This window comes from Pipra filicauda, unplaced genomic scaffold (genome assembly GCF_003945595.2).
Source record: "Pipra filicauda isolate LSUMZ 115617 unplaced genomic scaffold, ASM394559v2 scaffold10_size6260569_pilon, whole genome shotgun sequence".
NCBI lineage: Eukaryota > Metazoa > Chordata > Aves > Passeriformes > Pipridae > Pipra > Pipra filicauda.
The window spans coordinates 247,992-274,412 of NW_024103541.1; positions in this window are offsets into that span (position 1 = coordinate 247,992).

The window sequence follows — 26,421 nt, forward strand, 5'->3', positions numbered from 1 at the left end:
GAATTACATACCCAAATACATACATACTCAAATAGCCTGTCTAATACATACCCAAATAGCCTATCCCTGTATCAGGCAGTCACCCTGAGAATAAAAAAAAAAGGCCAGACTAGGCAGAGAGCTCCTTCATCAAATGAAAATTGCCTCATGAGGACGTGACCATTACCAGTTGTCTCAGATTTACAATTGCAGGTCTTACTTTCTAATAGCCACACACAAAATTTAAAAAAAAATGTCTTTTACTTGAGTGAAGTGAAATTTTTAGGACTGGCTTGTGAAATCAATGGGGTGAAGTTTGCTTGCTTCAGAAAATGGAACAAGCAGCACAGCAAGAGACACAGCAACTTGTGTTACAGTTCATCTACTGTTAATCCAGGCATTTGGTCTGAAAAGCCAATTGGTCTTTGTAGCTCTGATTGTTGTACAGCTAGAGCTGGCAAAAATGTTTTTGTAACTAGCCCAACATTGAGGATTTGAGAGAGGCAGAAATCATTTGTCTGCAGAGTCAAATTTGGTGATCACTTCCAGTCAGGGAATCAGGAAAAAGACATTTCTGAAATAAGCCTCAATTTTCTCTGCACTGAAAGGCCAGTGGCACTCCTGGACACGCGGGCCAACCTGGCACTTGGTGTAGTCCCCATCATGGAGACTTCTGTCAACTGCCTCTCATGAAGTCCTCTGGTGGCACCTGCTTCCATGGGAGGTGAGGGAGGTTTGCCCACACTGGTCAGCTGTGCTTCATGGGCTCCACTCAGCACTCCATGTTTTGAGCTCCTGCCCTGTGGCTATGAGAGTGGCTCTGGCCATGTGGCCAACACCCGCTTGCTCTTTCAGTAATTCCTTCTCCCAGAATTTCACAGCACTTAAATGCCGCCTTCTCCACCACAGACCCCTGTCCTTTGCTCCAGACTGTTCACACCTAACCACAGGGCAGTAAGTTTTAGGAAGCAAAAGGAGACACAAGTATCAAACAAGTCTTTTTGTATTTCTACAGCCCAGAACATACTGAAACACCTAGAAAAGAAGGGTTCAGGCCTTCCTCCCCTTTCTGAGCCCCCTTCATCACAGACATCAAACTAGAGTCTCAAACTAGGGACAAGTTGCTAAAGATGGTAAAGATGAACAGAGAGAACAAACCAGCACTCACTGGTGTTTCTGAAGGGATGGACATTGGAGGGCATCATAAAGACTCCTGCTCCTCATGAGGAGTAAGGAGAGGAGCTGGGTAATGTTTTAGGACCTTGGGGCCCGGTGACCCAGGGTAAGGTGTGGGAGCAGCTTGCAGACTGTGCCCATATGAGAGCAATGAGAAGAGCGTGGGGCAAACAAGGGGAAAGCAGAGTGTCCCCAGTGCCATAATATTGTCTGGGGCTTTCCTTTGGCTGGAATTTAACCTCAGGAACAGAAGGCTGGGCCTCTCAAAGGGCCATCAGCAAACATCTGCCCTATAATCCTATAGTGTTGGCAGCCACAAGGCCACGGGAGATGGGCAGAGGGAGGGAAGCAGTGGTCTGGGACGCACATCACTGACATTAGCTGAGACAACCACTGTGTTGCCCTTCCTGCCTTATTTCACAGAAAAGTGCAGCTGTGCAGCTGTGTGTGTAGAATTTCAGAGCATCTGACCAGGTCCCGAGGGCAGCAGTGTAGCCAGGCTTCATACAAAGAGCACAGCTCAGGCTCAGTCCTCACTCAGCTACAGCCGTCCACCAAGGGGTGTGGAAGAGTTTGTCTGAGCAAGAACTAAGTTAAGGACCTTAAGATTTGTCATGTTAAATTTCAGCCTTTTGAAGTAGTTCAAAGCTGTCAGTGTCGACTGTTATTTTGGATTTAAGCTTCCTGAGGAATTGGACAAAACCCCTAAGAACTCTGTGAAAATGCTCAGCCCAAGGAGTTGTAATTCCTTCACATTTTGCACTGTGGAAAGCTTGCTGAAACTGCTTAACTACAGAAGGTTGATTGCTACGTATCTTGAATTTCAGACAAATCACAAGATGTTAAAATTGGGACTCAGTGTGATAATGATGACTCTGCCCACTTGGTTCACTATAGGCTTCAAGTACTGTAGTTATTCTCTCAGTATTAAAAGAAAAGAAGCTTTCTCCCCCGCTACTTCCCAGAAAGCAGGGCAATGAAACCTAACCAGCTTGAAACCATTGAGACTAAAATGCAAAATGATGATTTTGGCAGGGAGTGGGTATGTACAGCAAATAAAGCGCAGGAAATTAAGAGCCAAGTGGAGAAATATACATTAAGTGAAAGCCACAGTAAAGCACCTTGCTATGTAGCATATTTAGAAAAATATAAGCAGTTTAAAATTAAGGACAATTTTTTTTATTATTATTATTTCATACATATATATGTGTGTGTGTGTATGTGTGTGTGTGTGTGTATGTGAATAATCAGCAGTAATGAAAGGGGTAGGTAAATTACTTTAGTCAGAAGAATGAGGAAAAGAGAAAAAAAGCATTTAAAATACAGTCAGAGCATATAATTAATCAGAACTACTCTGATTAATAATTATTATTATTGTAGTTATTATTGATAAATGTTAGCAGTAGACTTCAATGGCTGAGCTACTAAGAATTCAGATTAACTGAAATGCATCTAATTTGCCTGCATGTAGCTGTAGCCATTTTTATTAACCAATATTTCTTCTCTAATACTGATGGTTAACATGGCTCTCTTGCTCCACATAATATGCACAGTTCCTGTTCTACTTAAAATACTGAAGGACCATAAATCTATTCTTGCCTCTGCCCCAGGCTTCACTGTTTTCTTCAGTGAAGTTAATTCTCTCTCAGTTCCTATCTTTGTCTGTGACACGGGGTAACCAGCCCTCCTAAATTCATAGAGGGGCAATCTTTATTGCTACCTGTGGTAGAAAAAAGGGGAATGCATTGCTGGGAAACCCCTCAGAAAACACCTCCAAGGAATGGGATTAAAGGAACAGACAACACAACAAGATTGAAGTGGGGCCATGAGCTCAGACTTAGAGACGATAGATATTATTTAGGCATTTTGCTGGCATGTTTCAGTCTTGCAAAAGGATGATCAGTGAAAAGGTAATTAGCTTTCCAAAATGAGAGAAGATAAACTTTGAGTAGGAGGTGGGAGATGTGTCCATTACTGCATCCTTACCAGATAGCACTGCAACAGAAGACCTGTCCTGGACAGAGGATTTTCATCTTCCTACCTTGCCCTGTTTTGAAAGCAGAGCGTAAACAGAGCCTTCTGAAATTATTCTCTCCAATTTGCAGTATATCTCTACCACAAGGCAAAGGACAGAGTTTAAGAGAGAGTTAAGTATTTTTATGGTCTCTGCCCATTTCCTTTCTGTATTCACTACTGGCCTAACCGTAGATTGGGCTCACAGCAACTGCACTGTGATGCCAGGATCATGATCCCTTTAGCTGGGTAACTCAAACAAGCACAGTTCATGGGGTCAGCATGTTCAACGGTAGGATGTGCTTGAGTGCACTGAGGCTTGGTCAAATTTGAGTGCAGCCTTTACGACGATAACAGATCAGTCCAGGCTCAAGCACGAGCTGAGAACTGGGCTGTCTCGAGGGTGTAGACAGACCTCCTCCAAGTTCTGCCTGTGCTCGAGCCACCGACACGAGCATAAAGCTTTACACAGGGCTTTGTACTAGTCTGTAACATTAAACACAGGAGTTATTCCTACCGTCAGTGCTTTCTTCAAGTAAAGGCTTCAGACTGTCAGAAGTTTAATTTGAGCATGAATTTTCTTGTAAGTAAATAACAAATGGAACCTACCTCCCCTGCTAACTGAGTAATCAATATGTAAGATAAGTTGGAAAGGTATTTTCAGATGACCAGTTATTCTCGGTGCTGTGATTCTGCATGGATTGTATATTATCTCAGCCAGATACAACATTTTCCTATATGCTATAGTTAAATCAACTCTGAGGTGTGAAATGAAACAAGACAAAACCTGTCACACTTTCGTCAAACTCTAACAAATCTGTTTTCATCCTTGGAGAGCAAAATAATCTTTTTTTTTTTTGAAAGGAAGCATTTCTAGCTCAGAACCACCTCTGTTTCTGATTACTTGTTTTGCTATGTTCTTAAGCTGCAGATGAAGAAGTAAAGTGGTACCTAGTAACTTATATTCCTTCATTATCCACATGCAAAAGTATATTATTTCCTAGATATCTCTGGATATTTATGTGCATTTTGTTTCCACTTTCAGATAAGTGTAAATGAATAAAGCTAAAATGAAGACATTTTCATTTTACCTTTATGCCAACATCCTTCTGAAAGATGTAAAAGAATCCTGCTTTCCGTCCATGGTGGTTTGTTTTCAGAATTGATTTCTTCTTGGTTTGGCTATAGAGAACACAAACCTTCCCCTAAACTGAAAATCAGTTAAGTAGACTTTGACCTATTTGTGCTTAAAGTTCTTTTATCACTGCTATGCTAAGGAGTCTTCCTCCTGCTTCAGTCAAACATAAGTTTACTCCCAGTGTAGTTATTTCAAATTGCCTGATGTTAAAATTTATGATACCAAAAAAACAACAAATCCCTTGTCAGTCTCTACTTGTCACCTAAACAGACTTTCGTCTGCTGTCAGTGAAGTCAAACAAGCAAAATATTTGCTTCCTGCAGACAGAGCCTACAGCTATTACAGACAATTCAATTTAGAATCTCCATTCCTGTCTCATCTAACTAATTCTTGAATGTGTATAGCAATGGTGTCTTGACCACATCCCTTGGAAGTGAGTCCAGCTACACAATCCTTTCTTCCAAGAACATTATTCTCATTCTCTGTTGCAAGTTCTAATCTAATTTCCTCCATTTGATCTAATTTCCTTCTGCATGCAGAATTATCATCTAGAGAAAATACAAATTTTCAGATCCAAAGAGGAGACGAAATACTCTAACAACTGACCTTATTGTGTGCAATTCTTAGTAATGTATTGAAATTATAAATTATTGGTATTTTAGAACTTGTGTTAGATTTTGGTGTCCCATTCCCATACCAAATTTCATAACCCATTCTCTGGTTTCTACCATTCACTGCTCCATGGCAGGAAGACAAATAGCTGCAAGAGAGCAAATCTCAAACATCACCCATTCTTCATATGCACCTAAAGTGTGCTTTTTCTTCAACAGTGGAAAGCTAACAGCCTATTTATCTTTAAAGACAATCCTATTATTTATATAGTATTTATCAAGTCTTCACTATATTTTGAAATACAAGGATGTTTAACTCTTCACAATGCCTGAAGTATACAAGGGAAAATGATTACAAAGGCAACTTCAATGCATAACAACCAACATTTCTGATAATTTTTTTCCTAGAATAAATAAATTCAATAAGTATCCATCAGACAATATCGTCTAATTTTGTTTTGGTTGGATTGATTTATATAACAAGAGGAGGAGCAGCTGGATGACTTTTTAGATTCTCCCTCCAAAAGAGAAAGCAATTGAATCTGGAACTTTTGCTCAAAGGTCTGTGTCTATCAATCATCAGTTCCTATTTCTCATTGCCTAACTGTGCAATGACTGCCCAATTAGTGGAGGCCTAACAGCTTCTGAGCAAGAAACCATGATTAGTACAGGACCATGGTTTTACCTCTACTCCTCTCTGAGCCCTACCCTAATAATCAATAAATTGCAAACCACTAAAAGTATCACACATGAGTCTTAGCAGGACACATAATTTATGTTATGTAGTAGACTCTCATCTTCGGTGTTGGAATATCATTCTTCACCCATCCCAACTACAAGCATCTCTATATCATGCCTACTCTTTCCATCTGTGCAACCAAATTTTACCCCCTGAGCACAGATAATCAAGTCTCCAGCTGTGGTGGGAGAAAAACCACAGTGACAGACCACAAATGGAAGTGATACAATGGTAGAAGAGGGCAACAAAAGAGGCAAAGAAACTTGCATTACAGTGCATAAAATCAAACTGGCATCAGATGGACCAGTCTAGTCAAATTATGCCAGATGACGGCATGCTCCAACAGAGATCTACATCAAAGGTGGCAATTAGCCAAGCTAGCCATGTTGGTTCTTCTCATAAACCTGTAGTAATATCAGCTGACTTGGAGCTTTAAAGGCACATCCTGGTTCATCTTATTTTTTGGAAACAAGACCAAAAAAAAAAGGGAAAAAAATGAAAGAGTGATAATGATCTTCAGTCTAGACTTTTGCAGACAGGTCTCTCATCCCACAGTAAAATAATCTAGGAAAGTGTAAGAGAGAAATAAGGGCCCAAATCACCTTAGCTATAATAATCTGTATATGTTAATCAGAAGAATGAAACAAGGGCTACAGCTACCATCTAAAGTTCATTACTGTGCTATAATGTCACCTGGAACAAGTTGTTTATTTCAGGGCTACAGCCAGGGCTAACACTGGGGAACTAATCAAGGACTTCTAAACCTAACTGCCTATCTCTGTGGATACATTAATATCTATAAATATGACAGTACTCAACACAGTACCTCTGTGAATTGCAGGATATCATCTATTATACCTTGACCAATAATAGTTCACACAGGATTATGGGGAGTTATTGCCAGTACGTTGCTCTCTGGTCTAGTTTACCCAGAATTGTTATAACAAAGTAAGCAGAATTTAGGAGATGTGGATCCTCACTGTTTTGCATTCTTACTGCATTTTTTATTCAAGGAACTCAAAGTGTACATTGCTTAACTAATTCAACCTTACAATGCCCTGGAGATGTAGGCAAGCAAGTTTAGGTAAATTTTAAGGTGGAAAAACAAAATCTAATATTTTTCCCAAAGAAGTTAATTACAGTCTTTTCCAAGTAAAATCTGGCTCAGAGGGGGATAGGAGATGGAACCTACACATACATTTCAGCACTCATTGACTTTGGAAGAGTATGGACAATTTACACCAGCTGCGGATATAACCCTCCAAATCCTTAACACTAATTGTCAAATACCATGAAACAACCTCTTCCTAACAAGCAAAAAAATGGAAAGTCTAGCAAGCCATTTTCTATGCCTTTGTTAGATGAAAGTGTTGGCAGAATCATCTTGCTCGACAGACTCACACTTTGGAGCAAAATGGTCAGAGAAATATTTAATTTCTCACTTCTTTTCTCTTGCCAAAAGCAAACACATCATAGAATACCTGAGTTTCCTGCAAATGACTAAATTTGTCTTTTTTATTGTGCAGCTGAGATATGGTGTGACGTATTCTACTGCAGAGGCAAGTGAGGTACCAGCATTTTTTTCTTTATTCTCCTCCAAATAGCTGATCTATGGTACAAACATCCATGTCACAGGAATGAAAGAAACACATGCTATTGCTTTACCCTTTACATGTATTGTGCCTGCACAGGTTAGAGGAGCCAAACGAGAAAGATAGAGAGTTGTTTCATGTAATGAAAAATCCTGATAAATATATTGGGCAAAAATATCTTTTGAACGTATCCCATCTGGTTCTCTAAGATAATATTGTAACCTGTAGTGCTGAGAGGCCCTGTCAGTTGGAAAGATACTATTAAATAGAGCAAAACAGTAAGGCCTATTTCCTTCAGTAATAAAAACAAAAACAAGTTTCACCTTTTCTGAGTACTTTGGGTACTTCAGCACGTGTTATTTTGGGGAATTTTTGCAATGTGTCATTGTGTTGAACAGAAAATTGAGAGGCTGTCATTTCCGTCACAAACGCATCATTTTGCTGAAGGAAAATAGAGAACCTGGATGTAACGCTATGCAACAGCTTTCTTGTGTATTAGTGTCTAACCTGACAAACCCTTAGTGGCTCACAAAACTTTAAAGATGACAGTTCAGGAAAATGACCCCTGCCAGGTACAGTATAGTGAGGAAAAATCTGTGAGGACATTTGGTTTTACAAGCCAGGGATATCTACTAAGGCTGTCCCTGAAAGTGAACAGGTGTCTTGCTATGTTTTAATTTTATTACCCTCTTTTCTGTAATCCCTCTCCTATTTCAACCTGAGCATGTAGACCAGGAGAGTTGAAAAATGGGATAGTACTGTTAAGCAGTCATCAGATGACCTTCAACATACCTTCCTGCTTTTCAATATACAGTGCTACACTGGGAGGAAAAAACTGCTTTTACCTTCTCTTTGTCCAGTGGGTTTCATCCTCTCTTTTAAGTGGGGAACTTGAACAGACTGATTTATCCATCTCCACACTGAGTTATTATATTCCATTTTTCCTAGACCTGGATAAAATTTGGATTTTAATATGGCATAAGCAGCTAGTGGCTTGTGAAGAGTTAAATACTTTCCAAACCCTTAGGTAATGTGTGACTAGACAAACACCTCATGTTTGTTGAAGTGAAACATTATTCTGCAACTTCTCAAAGTCATGGGTGATTTTCTACACTGTCAGTCTAAGCCAGGCTTTAATATGATAAAGAGCTCTGAAACTGCACTCCTATCACAGGTTGAACACACTACCAAAATGATTTTGATCCACTTCTCCTATCTCATAAACAGCTGGCATTTGGCATGGCTGAGTGGATGGAGACATTTCTGAACTGACTTTAATGACCTCGTAGTACATCTGCAATAGATGAAACTTAGCAGTTAATCATGATTGAAGCTGGCACCTGAAACAAAATTCTCACCTCAGCTTTATGTTATGGTTGCAGCAATATCTTCTAGAGATATAATTTGGAAGCATTTCTGCTCTAATCTCAAAGGAGTACTGGCACTATAAAATAATTGCTTTGGATAAATGGATTTACAAATAGTCTGCACTGTATTTGGATAGTTCAGGTTCCCTGTTCCTGTTTGTGTTTTCCTGAGAAGCTCAACTTAAAGCTTTACAGGTGGCCTTTCTCCCAGTACTGTTTTTTTGATTTTGATTGTATCAGAGAGATCAAATTGTACTAATTGCACTTTTTTTTTTTAAAAAAAAGGGTCCATTTGTTCCTCTGGCTCCTTCAAAGCCACAGGCTAACTGATATCCAGGACTTTTTGGCCTATTTCAGCAGCAAAATTCACTGTTCCCCTTGATGCTGTCATCCCAACCAGTTCAAGCTCCCAGTTCAGGCTCACTTACTGAGTCTCCTGGACAGGCATCAGGGCTGCACAAGGTGACTCTCAGCAGCTGAAACTGTTGAATTAGAATAGTATCACTGCAAAGGGCCAGGGATACAGAGGGCTGGTGGTACCCTGTGCCACTTATTTTGTCTTTTGACCTGAAAGACAGTGACTTTTCTAGGTAATTTTTTTTTCTAAATGCATTTATTTTTACAAACAGATTTAAGAATATTTCTTCAAATTATATTATTTCTAATAACATCTACACCAAATTCAAAGCATAGCCCAGACAATATATATATACATATTTTCAGAGATTAGGTTTCATTGTTGCTTTACCTGATATTAAACCTGTCATATTAGGAGGTCTTTCAAACATTTCCCATGTGTAGTGGTCCATTTGCAACTTAGGAAGCAATAGTCTATCCTTATTGCTATGATAACTCTACTAAGATAAACTCTACATTGCACAAACTGATGAACACTTTATAAATGTTCGTATTACAGACATAAAATCGCTTTGTCGTTGTTGGAGAAGTCTCTGTCATTTACCATCATCATTTACCACTTTCCAGAAATTTGTTCAGAAATATCCTTTGCAATTTTAAGACTTGTGATTACCATTATCTCATTTTAGATAACTCAGCTTGTGAATTCATTTTGGCTTCTTTACAGCCATTTTGAAATACCAGGATCATACTCTGCCTATAAAGAAACCTCCTCACTTAAACATATTTTCAACTTATTCACTATGCTGGATGCACATGGCATGTTTTTGGGAAAAGAATGTATGTTGTTTTCATAGTAATTTTAGCCTCTTTTTCATTTTTTTTCCAAAAATGTGATATACCCTCAAAGTAGTTTGTGACATTTTGAAAAATACCAACTATTTCGTGATGGCATTAAAAAATATTTCTCTCCTTCGAAAAGGCAAAAAAGAACCACAAAAACTAGCTGAGGGATGGAAAAACCTTCAGAGTAAAAAGAAGTTTAAAACTTCAATCTAATTATTTAAGCAAAGGGGAGAAGGTAACTTGATAAACTGTGCTTTCACTGTCAGAAAATACTGGATACCTAAAAGGCTTTTATGTTAATGGAGGAATACATAAGACAAACTCATAGCTGGAAGAAGAAATGAGAGAAATTCACATGGGAGAGAGGTACATTTTTAAGAGTAAGACCAAATAACTTTCATAAGGATGAAAGTATTTGCCTCCGAATATCTCCACATCAGACCTGTGTGCCTTACTGGTTTGTAGGTTTGGTTTATTTTTGGTATCTAAAAATTACACTTCAATCACATGTTACTGAGCTCAACACAGATGCCCCCAAATCAAAGCTAACAGCCTGTGATAGATCCACCCAAATGACCACATTTTCTCTTTTTCGTTTACATTCTGTGAACAGATAATAATTTGACTTGAATATTTTTCTTTTAGGAAATTTAGACTACACAAAAGCATCATAAATGTAATCAAGTACCAAAAAAATGAATAAGCTGTAGAAACAAAGTCTGGCATCAGTAGATTCAGACCAATGGAGCAAGATAAGCAGGAAGAATGACTTTGTCATTCGGAACTACAAATGGGAAAGGCTTTAACTGGCATTGCCAAAATGAAGGAATATATAGGTCTCTGACAGCATTTGGTTCTCATGGCAGATGACGGCAGAACCTGATGGATGCTATACCCAAGAGCATTTGGTCTTAGAACTGTAGTTCTTCCTTCAAAATTAAACCATATATCTGTTATTTTTTTCTATCTGTCATGCAAATGTTCATTTATAAAAAGGAGGTAAAACAAAGGGAATAGAAGAGCTTGCATGCCTTGTTGCTGGGCAGTCTGAAACAGAGCCCTGGGTACTCTGAATCTTTGCAGAATCATCAGAAATGTGGCAGAAGGACAAAGCAGAACAATCCCTATCTGAACTGTTGATTACGCTGGCGACAATTGCTTTTATATTTCATTGATATAATGGTTTGCATTTGCCTCTCAGCTAGACACTCACAAAAACAATTACAATTAAGCTTAGAATACAGATTGTTTCACCATTAGATGGGAATGGGACTGGAATCAAATATTGCTCATGTCATGCTTTCTGGGGGGTCTTGTTTTCTCCATTCCCATTGTGGAAAACATGTATGTATTTGGAATTCGAGTGCAGGGAGAGGCAAGAAAGGAAGTAAAATCTGGGCATCAGCCTAAACAAAGCAGCAGACAGTGGGCCAAAAGCTAGATCTCCCTACAAAGAAAGGACTAAACACCGCAGAGAAAAAGTAGAGAGGAAAATGACCTTGTGAAAGAAAAAAAACAGACTTCTGGGCTGCAGAAACAGCAAAAGAATGGGCAACAACCTGCACAAGTTTCCTTTGGAAAAAATACTTCCTAATCAAAGCAGAAAAAAACCATAAAGTGTGTTTCAAAGGAGACTTTCAACACCATCTCAGCTGCCAAAAGCTAACAATAGTTTATCTGCAAGGCAATAAAACAAAGGGACACTTCCATCTCTAGCGTTAGCTGATTGGAGAAGTTACCAACCTGCTTCTGTTATCAGTCACTCAATTTGTGAAAGTGACAGCAGAGATCTGTGTGGTGGATGGAAAGTTTCTTGACTGACGGATGGCAGCTTGCTGTCTTTATTCAGCTTGCTTTAAAAATACATGTGCATATATATACATATACTTACATGTGTGTGTATATATATATATACATATATATATATCTATGCGTGTGTGTACGTGTGATGAGTAACAAGACCCAGTTAAAGAACATTACCAGCTGACAAATCAGGTACTCATAAATAGCTTGTTTCAGTACAAAGTTTGTCTGCTCAGAAACATTCACATGGATTTGAAACACGCGGGTTCAAGTGTCTGTCAGAGTTTTCCTGTGTGACCTTGGGTAAAATTCCAAGAGAGAAATTCAGGGGACTAAACCAGGCCTGTAAAGCCATTTGAGATGCCCTAGTGGATGTGGCACATCTACATAGGGTTTTCACAAATGATGAGGGACTTAAGAGAGCCATGTTACTACAGAGTGATTGCTGGAGGCCAGGTAAGAATACCTTAGAGTGCCTGAAATGAAATTAGACACCTGTTTCCATATCCCTCCTCATTCAACTCTGTGCTTCAGCAGCACATTGCTCCGACCTCTACCAACAATTTTCTCACCAACAATTCACAATAATCACCATATTTTGTGATACCATTCAGCCATGATAGTGCTGTAGGAGTCTTAGTGAACATGAATTCCTTTACTTTTTTCTTTTCTTTTTTTTTTCTTCAAGATGACCTGTCTGTTAAAAAACTTGCTTGCATATATACAGGAAAATGAGATTTTGATCTGCTGACCATTAATTGTTTGTAAGCAAATGCCACAGTACTGGTCAGAATTTTGCTTCACTGTTTCCTATTGCCTTATCACATGTGGTCAGGTCTTGTTAAAAGAAAGAAAAATGTGTGGGAGGAAAGCTTCCTAGTGTCAAACTGAAAACTGATCTCTAAAGCCAGAATTTTTTTTTCATATTCAGATTAGCAAAGTACCCACAAAAGAATGGTAGGATGAAGTCTACATTTAAATTCCTTCTAAAGCAAGATTCAGTTTTCCTTTATTTATCATGCCATAGATAAAGTATTACTCTTTTTTTGGTGCTATGTCTACAATGCCCCCACCTGATTGCAACAATCTCACAGCAGCCCTTCCTTATGAATCACCTCAGAAGAAGATAATATAATATCTGGTTTTGGGCTCCTGAAACACAGCTGCAGCCTTCTGGAGAATCCACACCAGCAGAGCTAACAAACTGAGATCAGTCCAGCTAAAAATGTATTTTTTTAAAGAACAAATGAATAGGGTATGATAATTTATTTTTCTTGGTGCAACAGCTTGGTGAGAACATCCAGGAAAAAAATAAAGCAAGCAGGGAATGCTAAGTGGATTATTAAAGTTCATGCTAACAGAAATGTATCAAGTTGCAAATGGTAAAGGAGAGAGAGACTGTCAAAGACATCCATGCAGAAAGCTTCACTGAGGGCAGCAAAGCCATGAGGAGAGCAGGAGCGTTTAGGCTTCGCTGACTGTCTGGGCACTTCCACAAACCCAGTTCATTCTGGCTGTTCTCCTATGCCTCTCCTACGCCTCTCCTACATCTAAAGCCAGTTGGAGGTCACACTGATTATTCTCGTACATTGTGAGGTTTTGAAACCAATGAATTTACCAGTTAAGAAAGCCATAATGTGAGGAGGAAGATTCTCTGACAACAAACTTTGCAAGTTAAATGGTCAGAAGAACATAAATCAGGAGGAAGCCCAGTCAAAACCTTGTTCTCTGTCCAGAAGTAAATCGCAAAATGCCAATTGGCATTGGGATGCAGTGGTCTTCTAGAAAATACAGCTTTGGTGACTACACAGAGGCAGGTATGTGTCAGCTATTTCAGAAGGGCTGTATGTCAACAGGAGTGACCCAAAGAGCAGTTTTTCCTTTATAATATGTCAGAAGCAGATACCTAGTCAAGGAAAATCTGTAAATAAGAAAAGGAGATAGAATCATGCCAGGTGGCAACCAATTGCACAGACAATGTGTTTGATTTATGCCAATTTAAAAGAGCAGTGTTTGGACTCCAAGTTAAAATTATGTACCATTATGACAAATATTTTTATTGCAAAACAGCACTGTCCTTATCATTTTCAGATTCAGTTATTCAGATTGTCTCTCTCTCTCTTTTTCACAGAAGGCTATAATTTGCTGCTACTCTTATCCTGCTGAAATTCAGCCCTGCTGTATTCAGTGGGTGTTTGCCTGCCTCTTCGAACACTGGCTTTAGCACAGATGTTTGCTGGAATTATTGGCTTGAATGTAGTTTTGTTGACTTATTGTAATTACACTGGCAATTCTCACTGGATGCAAGATATTGTCTTCAAGTATGATAAGATTTTTCTCCCAGCAGCCTCCTGTAAGAACATTCCCACAGTCTGGAAAGAGGTGATCTGTTTCTAAGAAAGGAAATTATCATTTATCTCTCCTTACAAGGAAAGAAGACATTGGGTTTTTGGCTAAAAACACGCTGGAACTCAAAGCAAGCAGCCTCTGCCAGTACACCAGGGGCAAGAATATTAATACCTTTGGCCTTGTTTCAGCAGAGGACTGAAGCAAGTTACACATGCAGAGAAAGTCAATGCCTCCTCTGAGCTGATGTTGAGTTTAGCCCAATGTTTGCTTTTCACACAGCTGAATGGGAGAAGACTCCAAAAGTATAAACTTGCCTGTAGTGCTGCATATTTCTGAAAAGCCTGAGCATTGTGTAAAGCTCGCAAGGAAAGGAGCTCATGGATGTCATGTTATGCATTTGATTTACAGATGAAATAACAAATAAAGGGATAATTTCCGGTGAGAGTTGAATGGCGGTTTTTTCGCCAACTTTGTAAGATATCTCTTGGGTCATATTTGAAGTTTCTGGATTCCATTATAATTGTCTTCATTGAAATATATTTGTTATTCTTAGGCCTAGCCTAATGAATTATCCAAATCCTTCTGAATGTGTTTGCTCTGCTCCTTACTATTCATACTTTGTTCCCATTTATTATCTTCTACAGTGAAAATCTAGATCTCAAATGCCTCGTCCGAGTCACTGATCTAAGCCCATCATCTTTGTAGCAAATCAAACATATATCAGAATTAATAGTCAAAATCATTTACTATATGCTGTACTTCATTCTTCTGTTTGCTAACTTTTGGATTTACACATACAGCAATGGTTTGAATTTCCTAGCCTGAGAAACTGCAGATGTGCAGCAAACCTGAAGCTGACAGACAGTGAGATGTTGCCATACCTCCTCAGGAATGGCCTGGGATCAAAACCTGCCTCTGGAGGGTAAAAGCCTGTATCAAAATTTTATAGTAAGGGTGTATTTTCATGCAAGTCAGAGTTTACAGATCAGGTAACCAGTTCTGAAATATACCTGCCAATCTGAATTGTCTTCCACATGTTATTTTCTCATGTGGAAATATGTGAAATGATTGATAATAAGAAAATTTTTGAAAATCCTCAGCCCTTTTCTCTCTTCCAATTTGAAACTGAATTGAAATGGTGATCTGATTGTAAAGTGCTGGAATAGAAATACAAGGATGAAAATTCAATATCTTGCTCAGTTACACTTTTGGTGTGTGACTTTGAATAAGTCACTTAACCTATGCTTTGCCTCATTTCTCTGTATGGATAATAAACCTGGTCTATCTGTAAAACAAGAAAAAAGATTAAAAGTTAAAATGAACTAATGACAGAGTTAGGTCGATACTCTGCATCTGAGGAGGCCACTACAGTAACAAAGTCACCAGCCAGCCAGACTGGTTTGCAGGAACATTCTCAGGGCAAGACTTAAGGCCAGAAAGGGGGGAACCCCAGGTATTTCTTGCTGTGGACATACCTGCAGTACAGATGTTTTCTGACTCAGCCATCTGCCTAAGTCTCCTCTTGCAACACTCAGACAAGGCTGGGAGAGGAGATCCAGAAACCTTTCCTGAAAGGGCCCTGGGATTCAACACGGACACAGAATAAAAACAACCTGAATTCACAGCTTCTACCAAGGTATGTTGAATGTGCAAATGTAGTTCTCAAGAGTATCCTAAGGTTGACGCATCTCAAAGGATCAGGTTCTCCATATCTGCTGAGAATCAAGAAGTTTGGAGAGTTTGTGACATGACTTTGCCACCAAATGGCTTCTAGCTTCCTGTTGATCAAAGCCGCAATTAGACCAGACACACAAAATACTTTCTGTACCAATAAAAAAACCCTCTGCTTCTCATGCAATGCCATTTTCATGCCACTTTAAATGCAATTCCAGTTTGTTTCTTGCTTCAAGGACTACCCTTCTATTCTAGAGAAGTTACACAAAAAAAAATGCAGAGCAAATTGTCAATTAGGGCTAAGAGAAGGAAGAAAACAGTCCTTGGTGCCATTTCACAACCTTCATTCTCATAAAATGCAGTTGTCACTTTTAGTCACTGCCTTTCCCATAAGTCTGTGTTAAATATTAACGCTCAGGTACAGTCTACCTGATTTGTGTCTGAAATACAAGGGCTTGCAGCAAGAAAACCTCAGAAAATGGTAGTAAATGAGCTATAAATAGAGGTCATAGAAAAATTCACATGAAAAACATGTCAGGCATTCTCTAGAATAAAACGGAATGTTCTTTTTTTTCATCCTTTCATTTGAAGTTAGTTCTGCTTTGCACTGGGGAAGTGAGGATTGGAACTAGCTGACCTACAAAAGTCCTTTCCAAACAAATTATTCTACACTTTTATGATTTGCAACTTTGCTATTAATTTTTTTAAATTAAAACATCCTGTGTGAGTGAACACAGCTACCAAGTTATTTCACCAACTCAGGCTATAGCTGCCTAATACTATACTTTGTCAAACATAACAATATACAAGTACAGCTGGTGAAAGTTATTCTGTGTTCCTGCTTGCACTATATGTGATATAGCAGATAAAATCACATGAAGTCTGTAATGAGATTTGTCTCCATTATTCTTCAGGGTAGTCGTCAGATTTTTTAAGCTATTTCTCTCCTGGTATATCTTTTGTTCCTGCAATTTATTACAATTTTATATCATTATTTTGTTTTGTGGATGTTTCATCAAAGAACCTCTCTGTGTCATCTCCTTTTCTCCATATGAAATGCCTGAATGATAGTTATCTATTTGTGCTCATTTTGCTCTTTACTCCTGCTCTAAATCTTCTCTTCTTTGTTTTACTGTATCCTAGTTGTTTGCAAGAAGTTAATAACCTATCTTAAACACCAAGGATACTCTCTCTAGCAAAATTAAGTCACTTGATATGACATCTTCCAAACAGAAAGCATGACTATGTGCCAAAATATCACTGAAAAAGAAGGGTGCCTCGATATCTGCCTCTTACTTGCACTTTTAAAATCTGCCCTCAGAGGCTTGGGAGCATTATAAGGTCTGGTGTAGTTGCATCTATAGAGTGCACTGAGCATAAGGTCTACGTAATTCATATTCATAATTTTATTTTTCAAATCCTAAGCATACAAGTCTTGTTTAAAACTGGCAGACTTTCTACCTCCAACATGCAAAGAAGATATATTTTCTTTTCAAGTGTTGGCGCTGTCATTTACTAACGTAAGACTGTGTGTGATGCTTTGTCAGTCATTCTCTTTTACTTGAGGTGCTGGGAAAAAAACAGCTTGAGGATGAAAAAGTTGTGATCAAACTCTCTGTGACCTGCAGGTTCATTATATTGGTGCTAAAGAGTTTTAAAGGGGAATATGGAATCATTAGCTCCTCTTGAAATATGTGGCCTTTGCACATTTATAGTAAACCTAACAAAACATTAAAGCTTCACACAGACTCGAGCCTCAAAGGACTTCTGCAGTCCTTTTGTTAATAACAGTATTGCTATTGAACACCACTCCAGTTAGTGGGTAGAGAAGAGAAGGCAATATGTGCTCCTGCAGACAGCATGGAAAAGAAGAGCAGGTTAGATTAGGGGAAAAAAAAGGAACAAAAAAAAAAGAAAAAAAAAATAAGAAAGGAAACAAGTCTTCTAACACATCTAGTATTGTTCTTGTTCCAACAGGCAAATGTGCAGAATCAACTTCCTGGATGGGGAAGCTGTGGCTTCACAAGGATAATCCATGCTCAGGTCACAGTTATGACATTCAGTGTAAAAGAAAGTTGGAAAGCAAATGCTACAGTGACAATGATCACAGCCTTTCACCTGCATCTGCACCTGCATCTTTAATTTCCCTACCAGTGTCACCTTTGCATGATACTGTGGTCCTGCAACAACAGCATGGCTGAAGGGCAATTAACTCCACCGGACTCTAATTGAATTGCAAGGAGTGGGAGTGTGAAAGGAGCCTGACAACCAAGATGCCATCACCACAACATCGGATCCAAACCCCTATGATCATTAACCTCCACTCTGTCCCCCAGATCACCACAGACAACAAAGTGTTTCAGGCTTCCAGGTCCCCCAGAAGCACTATTAACATCATAAACATCAGCACACTGAGCCATCAGACTGACAGCAGTTTCCCAGCAGAAAAGGAAACCTAATGTATGTTGACATATGACGGGCACAGGAGCAGTGGTGCAGCCCTTTGAGGATCACACATGCCGTTTTCTCCCTTTCAGAAATGTTGAAACAACAGACTACCCTTGCCCAAAATGGACAAGTTTAAGCCAAATGCTGTCAGGTCCTCTTATCATTGATAATGCTTGACAGGGTTGAGCTTTGTTTGATCTTTTTTTAGTCTTCTTGTGCAAATGAAAATGGCACTTTTTTTTCCTAGTTCTTTTTTTCCACTCCATACTGCACACATCTGGTCTAAATGGGCAAAGGGGTACCAGTCTCTGCATGAAATACCAGGAACACAGACATGTAGGTAAGACTTTGTAGAATTTCTGGGTGCTTTTTAATTTCTACTTAAGACAAGGAGCAAACCCCAGAGCAAAATAAAATTCTGTGTGGGCATCCTCAGATCAGGCATGAAATATTCACACTAATGGTAGCAACCTGCTGCTGGATTTTGGAGGGTTAGTTTATTTATTTATTTCCTTATTTGTTCTGATTTTTTTAATACAGTTAATTAGGTCTACCAAAGACAAAACTTAACTTGCTTACCTGTAGAAGCCTTATCCTCTATTCTACAAGCATTTTTATTTTGTTCCTATTACTCTTCGTTAGAATTCAAGCTGTTCTCCTGAGATGGTGGAAGCAAGTTAGCCTGACAGGCACTAAAATGTTTGCAGACTCCTAAGCACTCATGTCCTGAAATAGTTGTCACCAAAAGCAATTTTAGAGGCAAGTGGATGCCTAAAAATAACCTTTTTAATATATTAAAAAAAAATAATGACTTTTTTTTATAGGAGTTGAAATGGTCACAGTTGGAAACCACATTATGTCTCAACTATAACTCAAGTCTGAAGTTGAGCCAAAGTGAAAGCCTGACTGCCAAAGTACTATTAAATAGTAGGATGACATGGAAAAAACTTTACAAAATTTTTCATGGCAAATGCTGTACTTCTCATGAGATCAGGTTGCTACTTTCTCTTTTCTGTACTAAAAACACCAAAATGAAAATTATCACAGATGAAGAACCAAAAATAATGTCTTTCCACTGATCAAATCTGTTGTTGATGTTATCTTTTACCATCTAAACAAATGAAGCACCAGGAAAATACTTGGGAAACATGATTAATTTCTATTGGTAGTTCTCTGTCTGATCCTTAGGTAACTTTCATTTAGCCTTTAAGGCAGTCAATTGTGATTTCACACGTTCCACCTAAGGCACGTACGTATACATCCATCATCAGAGGACCCTGTGAAGAATCTACCTGCTTGGTTTTTCTTCCTCAGACCTAAACTATTTGGATGATTTGGTAAAGCACTGAACATTTTTAAATGGTGATTTAACTCTATGGTTCTCCACCAAATTAAGTTTATCTTTCACTTCTAGAATGTTTCATCTACATAGATCACAAGTGCTTTAGAACTTTGACTGTCACTCACTGTGTGTGCTCAGAGTCCGAGGCAGCAGGTCCATGCAGAAGCAGTGGGATATTTCAGCTGTTAGCACAATGGAAGTACTAACAGTAGCAGAACCATGATAACAGCTGCAATTTCTGACAGCTAGAGAAGAGAGCCAGAACCGATGAGGATGAAGGCCAGTCTTCTTTTGTGACTGACTCCTACAGGATCAGAAAATTCCTTGGTCAGGCAAATGTTTGGGTAACCTTGGCCTGGTACCTTTTGTAATAGAGAAAATTAAGAAAGAGAAATAAAGGTGGGTTTGGTAGCTGAGGTTATAAAAATGTAACAAAAATTAGAATTGTTCTTGGTGGTATTGTCCTGTGGAAAGTGACAACCAGGTATCTCAGGTCTGGTCATTCTTCTTTCACGTATTGACATTTTTGTCTGTCTCAGCTGTTTGGACACACAGCAATAAGCATCAGGGCTGAATGATTGGAGCTCCCTTTTTCAGAACTCACCTGGTGAAGAGCACAAAAAAGCACATGATGAACCTTTGTGCTCTCCCACCTTGAAGGAAAGCCAGGCCTGAGTCAGGCAGTGTGGATTACTACCAGTCATAACGACATCAAATTGTTTGGTTTGTGGTTGGTTAGTTTTTTTAATTGAGTAGAATCTGGGGAGAGATGACTTCAGACTGAAGACCTTGTGTCTGAGAGCCTGTTCATAAAGTGGATCTCCAAAGGGTAATAAGCAACCTTTGTGGAGGGCCTGACAATGGAAGCACCCTGGATGTGTCTTCAACATGAACTTCTATAAAAAACAGTTCTGGCCAAAAAGAAAATGTGAGCTCAGCAAAGTCCACATTTGTAGCTCCCTTGCAAAGAAATAACAGGAAGGAAGAAACAAGTGGCAGGTACAGAAAACCTACGTGGAATTGGCAGAAGGACTTTATAGGACTGGAGCCAAAATCCTTGGACATTAACACCCTGCTGATTTAATGTTCAGTCAATTGCTCTAATAAGCAGTGACCTTCAAATGGTTGCTTAGTTTCTCTCCATAAGCAACGTGCGCCGCTCCCTGCCTCCCTTGTCTCTCTGTAAGGTGCTGCAATACTGTTTAGGTTGGAAAATAATGTTTGGGATTGGAACTCTCAGAATTATTCTGACCTTGCATAAGCCTGGTTCCTTCAGAATTAGATGAGTTCCTAAGGCTGCTCATAATTTGCAAGGCCACTCTTATTTAAAACCCATCTGTCTCATTTATAGGAGAAATGCTATTGCAAATTTAATGATTGTGTGCACTTTTTCTTATATTACTCAATCTTATAGTCAGCCTAAGAACATAAGCCTGGAAGGAAGGACTGAAGTGATTTTAAAAAAATTTCTTCGGTGGGGAGAACAGACACAGATTTTCTTTTGTCACACAACAGCTTACAATTTTTCACAAACAACTAAGCTCAGGTCCTTAAAAGTGCAAAGTGCCTCACTGTGCTATATACAAAATGCCTACATACTTTGGGGCAGCTGGGTTTAAGTCCCTCAAGCTGTTCCTCACCTATAAAATAAGTTAATAACATCTTGCCACTTCAGCAGAGTGATGTGGGATTGTATCAACTCACTGGTAGCCAGAAGCAGTTCATTACTGCCCTCAGGTGTGAAACCAGCTGCAGGCACAAAGCCACTGCTATAAAAGATGCTGCTGGAGCAACAATACCGTGTATGAGACTGACAGCCTGTGGGGGCTCTTAGGTGGATGGGAAGACTGGCAATGTAGGCAGGCAGAAGGGGCAGAAGTAGTTGGGGAAACTTGTGAGGGTTCTTTCTATATCAGGTTTCTAGGTCAGAGCAGGGTCTAGAAAATGAGCAAGGAGTATCAGGGTTTGTTTTGAGTCAAGGGAGTGTTAATACTAAGCATGCAGTTCAGGAGTTTAGACCAAAAGCTAAGTGGTTCTGCTATCTCTCTACTGTTTCTTTTTTCTTGGCACAAAACGCCAGGTTGCACTATGCCTTACCCACAAACAAGTGTCCTACATGCAGGTGAAGCTCTCTGACAGATGGTTTCAGTTGCAAAAGTATTTTCGTCTTAGTTTAGGCCCTTCACAAAAATAACTGCCTGCCTTCATTTTTCCTACAGTCATCTCAGAAAGGATTGTTTTCTCTTTTGGTTTAAAAAAAATTACAAGAATGGTTAAGGTTCTTATAAAGAGCCTCTATGGGAGTTTGAAGCACTCACAGACAGAACAGAACATCTCAGCTTAAAAGCTGCTACAACTAACTTTACGTTCTCCCTATACATACATTATGCTTCTGGACTGAGCTAATGATCACTGTAGCTTGGAGTTGAAAAAAAGCAAAGTAATATCATTAAGTTAGTGGACATAAAACTGTTCAGCAACTAGAGGAATTCTTCCTGCCTTTGAAGAATAAGACGCAGGGATATCCGGGCTACCAGCAATCCCTGAAGCAAGTGATATCCTTTCTTTGCCAACTATTGCTGTAGCTCCTTTGTCTCAACTACAGTTGATTGAAACATTGCCTGAAAGTCTCTGCTTTACTCTTACCCTTCAGAAAGAAGTGAAAAGATATGACAGCAACTGAAATGCAGTCATTTGAAGTTTATAGCTTCAGCGTAGTAGGATCTGAAGTTGATAATGCAACTCTTTTGGAAAAAAAAAAATTTTAAACAGTAAAATTACATGTTAATCAGTACATTCCTCTCTTAAAAAGCAAGCTTGGTATTTTGCCAGTTAATCAGTTGTGTTCACTAGGAAGGTTCTAGCAAATGCTTTTGCTGCAGCACAGCACCTGTTCAAAAGAATCATTTTCATGGAAATCTAGCAATCTAAAAAGCATTTCCATGTTGGGAATGTTTCTTTCCTTCAGTAGGAGAACTCAGAATGAAAATTTGGGGACTGATCCCATAATAAGTAGGAGACTACAGCCTTTCACCTTCTTTTCCCCCAAGGTGAAGATGGTAGAGAGGTGTTCTGGCTCTTCAAACTCAGGAACTCAAACCTGAGACCCCCATGTCTCAAAGGAGAGGGGTTTATTCATGCGCTCTCTAGCTTTTATTCAAATACTTTCTTCCCTACCTCTTCCATCAAAACAGCTGTGAAGCACTTTTTAAGAAAGTTTTTCCTCTACCATGCAACAAGAGGAACACAAATTGATATGCTTTCATGTGGAGTATTTTTCCTCAGCAAGTCCCTAAAAAAGATGCCTGCAACTGTGCCATTTCCTATGGCAATCAGGTCTGGAGGTAAATGCCTTCCTATGCTCATTAAAATCTTAAGGGAAGAAAATCCCCATTCTTCATAGAATGGTTTAGGTTAGAAAAGACCTTTAAGGCCATTGAGTCTAACCCTAAGCCCAGCACTGCTAAGTCCACCACTAAACCATGTCCCTAAGTACCACATCTACACATCTTTGAAATACTTCCAGGTATGGAAAACCCACTGCCTTCTTGGGCAGGCTGTTCCAAAGCTTCACAACCCTTTCTGTGAAGAAATTTTTCCTAATATCCAATCTAAGCCTCCCCTGATGCAACTTAAGGCCATTTCCTCTCATCCTGTCACTTCTTACCTGGAAAAAGAGACTGAGCCCCACACCTGGCTCCTCCTTTCAGGTAGCTGTAGAGAGCTGTATGGTCTCCACTGGTTCTTCTTTTCTCCAGGCTAAACACCCCTAGCTCCCTCAGCTGCCCTCATAAGACTTCATCCAGCCTCTTTCCCAGCTCCACTGCTCTTCTCTGGGCTTGCTCCAGCACCTAATTGTCTTTCTCACAGTGAGGGGCCCAAATCCTGAACACAGGATTTGGGGTGTGGCCTCATGAGTGCCAAGTAGAAAGGGATGAATACTTCCCTAGTAGAAGAATTTCATTTTTTCCTGTGGTGAAAGGCTTTTCTAGTCAGCGCTGGGATAAAACCAAGCTTCCATAAGCTCAGCGGTGCTAGAAAAAAGTTGTGCTCTTTTTTCCCAGCTGTGAAGCACATAAAAGCGGGGCTACACTGTTAACTGTTTCAAAAACCCACTAAAAAAAATTATTGTGGACTTGATCAGAGAAAGTCCCTCCTGGCAGCAAGTACTGAAAAACACAAGCATCCTTATTAACTTTTTTCCTCAACCATACAGTCAGTCCCTCCTTTTGGGGAGAGATATTGATGTCAATTCTTTCACTGCCAAGAAATTATGGTTATTCAGTGAGCTGAGATGGGTCTTTTAAGCCACCCGATTAGGTAATCTACTAATAAGCAGGAGATTTTTAATGCTGTCACTCACCAGTAACAATAGGTCAGTTGCTGTGTACCTGTATTGGCACTTCATCGAAAGGAAATTCTGTTTGGGGAAGAAAAAGGTTTTGAATGGATGGTGCTTTTTTTGATGGCATTACACGGCCTGTGCGTGTCAGAAAGATGGAATAAAACCTGGGCCCCAGGCTGAGTCTGTTCAGCTCTGATAAAGTGGCTGCTGACCTTTAGTGCAAGAGGGAGTTAAGTTGCTCATAGTCTACAGGAGCAGAAGATGGATCCCTGGCTGTTCTCCAGCCCAGGATGTATGTGTGGCCATGAGCAGTAGCCTGCCTCTTCCAGCTAAGTGAGGTGCAAATCTCAGGGTGGAAGACAGTAAACAAATCCCCATTATAGACCCATTCCACAACAGCATTTCATGATGTCTCTGCAGTCCATCAGCAGATATATGTTATGGATAAAAAAGGGACAAATGGTTTCTCATAGGAAATACAAATTGTTTTAATTGGAGTGTTCTAGTGCTTGAATTGTAGATAATTAAAATTTAAGGAGTCTCTCAGAAAAAAAATCTGTCTAGTTTAGGGTCTTGCATTACATAATGATGAGAAATTCTAAATCAAACATGGGATGCAGAAGTCTTAGTGAAGCCTTATAGCAGAAAAACCTGAACCATTTCTCATCAGTGTAATATTTATATCACATGGAAAGTAAAGATCTATTAATTTATTCAGGGGATAAAAATTAAAATATGGCTAATTTGTTATATCCATGGATAAAATCTGAGCCCCACTGATACTGCAAAGAATTTTGTCATTGACTTGAAAAGGAGTGGAATGCCAAGCATTTTAAATATACATACAAGCTCGTTTAAGCAAATAAGGCAATTATTTATCATTCATATTCAGAGAATAAACTTGCCAGTTAGCTCTCTGTAATATTTGTTGCTATTACACTTATACATAATTTATTGCCAAATTTGTTTACATGCACTGTGTTTGAAAATGAAGCAGCATGAGAGCAAAGAACATTATAGTTTGCCTACTAAAGAAAAGAACAGAGTGTGAGGAGGCTTCTTTATTCCTGCTGTATTAAAAGTGATAAGTTAAATATGGGGACTGAAATGCCTTTCCAGACTTGCATAATAAATATAATATTCATCAATCCTCCTAGCTAAATATTGATCATTAACTCCCACATTAAAGACCAGTCTGTGCTCACTTACTCCATAGGCAGGAGTCTGTGGGTGGAAGGAGTAGTTTGTGAAAAGTTTGTGCACTTTTTCTCTTGCAACTGCTTTCTTGTGCTGATAGATGAAAAGACCAGAGGGACAGAAATTCCCCTCAAATGCATTCTTCCTAAGAACTGCTAAGTTATAAGACATTCCCAAAGAGGTGGAGTAATACATAGATACGTCCTTGCTGTGAAGCTTTTGCAGCATGAAGTGGTTCTGTCAGCTCGGCCAGACATCTCACTGAGAGGGCCCAACTGGAAGACTGCACTTTTGGCTCCAGAGTTTTCCCAAAAGAAGAAACTTTTCCATTAAAAACTGCTTTCATGTCTTTCTGTGTGTACTATAACCAAAAAATATAAAAGTGTACTGAGTTGTTCAGCATCGCAGTACCAAAGAGGGAGAAATGTTTAGAGCAGCACGTTTGCTTCTTCTGTAAACTGAGCATGGAAGAAAATCAGTGCCTCTCTTATGTGGTGATCACATACAAATCTGTGCACCACAGGAGGCACAGATGGGGGTACAGCCAGAGAATTCAGGGAAAATTTTGTCTTTCATTGAGGTCAATAAACATTTCTTACAGGCAAAGGAAATCAACTTGCAAAGAAACAAGTCCCTTGAAACAATATTTCCCCTTCGGCAACTGCAGCCTAGCACACACTGCCTTTTTCATAGATGAGCTTAAAGAAACAAGCACTGGAAAGGAAGCTGGGCAGAAGCACACAATTGTGCTTCTTTGGCCACAAATGGCCAAAACACACAATTTTCTCTATCTGTTGGCCCATCAGTGAAAATGAAGGCTGTACTTCTCTCAGAAGGGTCGTGTACTGTTTAATTAGGTAATGTCAGGACAGTGCTCTGATCATATAAACGCCATCTAAATGCTAAATGACTAATTCCTTACATCCAGCGCTGCAGTGGGAGGCAACAGGGTATCCCTTTGATCTCCTTTGCAAGCATCCAGCCCAAACTGCTGTTCTGACATCCCTAGATAAGTATTCAGGCCCAGTTACTCAACCTCTGAAACACATCCCATTTTTTTGGCATGTCAACCCTCCCGCCCATCTGTCTGCATGGCCTCATGCTCTCTTGAAGCATCCTGTATTCATGTAAGGAGCTCTCAAGTGCCGAGAGGAGGGAGAGGTGAGTGTGCACAGCCAGCAGTGCTTTCCCTTTGAGATCACTTTGTAAGGTGACACAGCCTTTCCTCAATGTGTTTGTGTGGTGGTCAGTCTCTCTGTAGCACCTGACTGGCAGTTTCCAGCAGAAATATGTTCCCATGGTCATGTCTTCTCTAAGAATTAGGAGCAATAATGACTTACAGGCAAAAGCCTTTTTTTTTGTCAAAATCTGCACCATTAGGGCCCACTTTGCAATTTAACTGGTCTCATTTCCATTTGAGCAAAGAGCCAGGACAGCCTTTTCAG